Genomic DNA, 4,337 nt, shown 5'->3' with positions numbered 1-4,337 from the left:
AGGCTGGACTCAGCTCCCACCGCTGGCCCCTTGGTGGGCAGCACCCGCACAGCCGAGCTGGGAGCATCGCGTCCCCCTTTTAGCGGTGGACGGTGAAAAATTGGAAAGGAGGCAGAAAAGAACCACAAAAATGATTCAAGGCCTGGAAAAAATGCCTTGCAGCCGGAGCCCAAAATAGCTCCATCTATTCAGCCGTCGAAGCCGTCGCAAGACGCTGCAATGGCGCCCGGCACATACCCCCCGCGCGGGGACCCCGGGGCTCGAGTGGGGGGCTCTGCTCTGGCCAAGCATGCAAGGGGATGCACGGTGTTAATGGCAAAGCGGGGGTCAACCACCAAACCACCTCCCCGAGGACTGGGTGGGCTGGAGACAAGGTTCTTCTCTGCAAGAGCCTTCAGGCTGCTCTCCCCAAAAAGCCTCTCCAGCTGTGCTGGGATGCTCGGGCGCAGGCGGGTAAGTCTGTGATGCGCTGACCCTCCCATGGCACAGCCAATGCACCCGCTGTCCCACCTGGGGTTGCTTTCACCGCTCCACCCTTTAGAAATTCAGTGTTTGGTGTTTTTTAGATGAAACCATCGCAGGTTTGCAAGGGGAAACCCCTCTGCTTGGGAAACCTCCTCCCTCAAACAGCTCAGCCTGGCCATCGAAGCGGGCACCATGGGTGATGCACCAAAAAGCATCACCCGTGCTGAAAGCCCCGAGCTGGTGGCGGGGAGTTGGGAGCCGCTGAAATACGGTGGCAGGAGGGAAAAACCCTTCCCCTGCTGCAAGCTGGAGGAGGCAAGCGGCACCGTGACCACCACTAGACGGGACCCCAGCCCACCCACCGCCTTGCCGGACGCAGGATTCGTGCTTATCTTTTCACTGATAGCTAATCTCTCCTTCACCGTGCCTGCTGATGGCGTCCCGCACCCCTCCACTCAGCCCCCGCCTCATTTATCAGCGGCTTTGACAGCAAATAAACTTGATCCCGTTGCAAGGAGAGGCAGCTGGGATGAGGCACTGGGTAACTGGTGCTCCCAGTGCAGCACATGGACTGGTCCCTGAGCACGGCCGGCCCCAGGTAGGGTCGGTGCTGGCTGCAGAGATGACCGGCACCCATCAGGGCACGGGTCTAAAGCATGTCCTGTGGTCTCAGCTCCTCCAAAGAGGGCTCACTCCATGTGCCCTGTGACCACTGGAACTGGGATAACTGGGAGATCTGTTTAAAAGCTCACCCCTGACCCACACGGACATGCTGCTGTGGACATGCCGCTACAGACATGCACAATGCAAATACATTTTCTATTTCTTCTCTTCAAAGCACTACAAACACTGGGAAAAAGAAGAAAGAAAAGCTGCCTCCGAGATGTGGCCGGGGCTTGGGAGCTTTGCTGATGTGGAGCAAAAGGAGCGGGGATGTCAGCAGAGCCGGAGCTGTGACCTGCAGGGAGGACCGCGCAACACCATCGTTGCCCCCGGCATGTGGCCACATCCTGCTCACGCCGAGCATCAGCGGGACCTCCACAAATGCTCTGGGGGTTTCTACAGAGGCAGAATATTTTTCTTGTGGATTAATATTCCGCATTGCTCCCTGAAGCACATCCCCTTTACCTATGGCTATGGAGAGGGCTCCTGAGATGGGAAGGATGGCTCCTCATCCAGAGCAACGCAGCTCCCCCCTAAACAATGAGAAGCAGGCTCACACCCCCAAAAGCAGGAGAGAGACCCTGGGCTCAGGTGGAAGCTGCTGCCCATGGTCCCACATGAGACCTCCCCGCTCTCAGCCTGCCAGACGGAGCTGCAGAGGAGCCCTCCGGACTCGCAGCATGTCCCCGAAGCCCAGAGCATTGCTGTCACCTTCCTCAGTCACACAGCCACCCCAGTGCTCCCCACCCCGCTGCTCCTCCTGAGCATCACCCCAGCACTGAGCTCCTTTCTCCATGTCACTCATCACTCGGTGACACCCAGCTCCCCTTGTGTGGCACAAAGGGCTCTTGGGACTACGGGGTCCCAGCCAGCAGCATCCCCCTCCAGCCGATGCCAGTTGCAGCTCCCCAACCCAAACCCAGTCTCAGGGTACAGGCAAAGACAGAGATGCCCTGGTGCAGGCAGGAGTAGGATCATGTGCGTAAATGGAAACCCTTCAGCCAGAGAAAGAAACGAAAAATAAGTTAAAACCCAAAGATTACCAAAAGGAAGCGTTAGTGAGAGCAGGACAGGGACAGAGCAATGCCCATGCGCGCAGGGCTCTCATCAGCCTGCATCCAAATGGCAGCTTCTGAGAGGGTCACGCCAACTTGTAACTGATTATAAGAAAGCTTCAAATTTAGGAGCAAGCTCTATTTAGTACTCAGAACTTTAACACCAAATAGCCCCAAATATGCCCTTTTCTTCTGCCCTAAATAGTTCTTCGAATTGCTACTCACTAGCCGGGTCTCAGGAGGTCACAGGAGGGGCTCAAGCAGAATCCTCCTCTCGAGCCCTCCGAAACCCGCAGCCAGCATCTCCGAGGGATGCCTGGATGTGCTTGGTAGAGCCACACGGCCAACAGTCTAACCAACAGCTTTACCAAGCTTAGGCAGGGGACACTGGGACCTCGGCCCCAAGCCACCTCCAGCCCAGCTGTCCCTGGCCCCAGGCCCAGGGCAAGACCCACAGCACCCACCCCGGGTTCTTGGGGCTGCCAAGGTGGGTTTGGATGGTGATGGGGTGTCCGCTATATGGAGGGGAGCAGCACAGTAAAGGCAGGGGTGGATGCCAGGGGTGTGGGTGGGGAAGGTGTGAGGGGTGGAAAATGATGCGAACATCATCTCAGCTTCCCAGGGACCATCCCCTCCCCACCTTGTCTGGCTCCTAGGCTGCCTCCAGGCCCTGTTCGCCACCAGATGATGGACACCACTGCCTGCCCATCCCGTGCACCCTGTCCTGCTTGCCGGTGAGTGCCTCTTGCACACCCCACAGCACCCACAGGTGGCACAGGGAGCGAGTCTGAGCCCTGTGGCGCTGGGTGCAGCATCTCCCCCACCTCCATCCAGCGGGAATGTGGGGGGTCCCCGGGCACTCAGGCACCCCATCCCCAGCACGTGGGGCAGGATGCTGGGAACAGGGGGGGACACTGCTCACGTCCCCTCTGCCACCCCGGGACATGGTGAGTTTTGCTAGGAACCAGCTTGGCAGATCACGGGCAGCCAAGGAAGGACTGATGCCCGCATCCCCCCGTGCCGAGGAACAGTACAGCAGGAGCTGCGGCCGTTCTGGCTCCTGAAATGCCTCCTTAGGAAACTCAGGCTGTAATTTGAGGAGGGGGCACCAGCGCCCTGCGGCCCTGCTGAATGGAGCCATTATGCGGCCCCTCTCACTCGCAGCACATGTTTTCCTTGTGGACTCGTCTGACCTCACGGGTGAGATGTAAAGGTGCATTTATGGCCTGGGCCGCCCATCAAGGGCAGGGGATCCTGCTCTCCTAGCTGGGAGGGAGCAGCTGTGGGTGCTCTCCCCCCTCTGCTGGGGCCAGCCTGGCCGAGGGGCCTGGCCAGCGCCGAGCCCGAGCGCTGTGGAGAAGCTTGGCCTGAGGTGATGCTCTGCAAAGCGACCCGTGGTGCACAGAGAGCACTGGGAGCGGGGACAAGGCAGTGCCCTGCCCCGGGCCAGGCTGGCAGGATGGGACCCCCGAGGACAGGCAGGCAGTGCCAGCACCCACTTTCTGGAGCCAAACCCGAGGGTCCTGGAGTTGCTAACTCTGCCACCCCAAGCAGCCCCGGGGCAGCTCCACCAGGATACCCAGAGCATCCTGCATCCTGCCAGCCCAGGCTCGGCACTGGGACTGGCCCCGGGGGGTGCAGGACCGGCCCCCCACAGTGCAACCCGATCTCCGGAGGCACCCAGGACCGCCCCCCCCCCCCAACAGAACCGGCCCCGGGGATGCAGGATTGGCCCCCCCCAGCGCAACTCGATCCCCAGAGGCACCCAAGACCAGCTCCCCACCGCAGAACCGGCCCCGGAGGGCGCAGGACCGGCCCCGGAGGCATCCGGGACCGGCTCCCCGCAACACGCCCGGCCCCCGCGGAGTGCAGGACCGGCCCCGGGGCACTCAGGACAGGCTCCTCGCAGCAGGACTGACCCAAGCGGGAGCAGGACCGGCCCCGGTGTGCCCAGCACCGGGTCCCCGCAGGACGCCCGGAGATCAGGACCGCCCCCCCCGCTCCCGGCCAGGCTGGGGCTGAGCTCCTCGCCCCTTCCCCAGCGCCCGGCTCCCCCCGCCTCAGCCCCGCACAAGACGGACTTTGTCTTGGAAGTCGCCCAGCACCGCGGCTGGCCCGGGGGAGGGGAGCGGCGAGTCCGTCCCGTCCCGTCCC

Source organism: Haliaeetus leucocephalus, unplaced genomic scaffold (genome assembly GCF_000737465.1).
Source record: "Haliaeetus leucocephalus isolate CR32 unplaced genomic scaffold, Haliaeetus_leucocephalus-4.0 Scaffold165, whole genome shotgun sequence".
Taxonomy (NCBI): domain Eukaryota; kingdom Metazoa; phylum Chordata; class Aves; order Accipitriformes; family Accipitridae; genus Haliaeetus; species Haliaeetus leucocephalus.
This window is presented reverse-complemented; position numbering follows the sequence as displayed.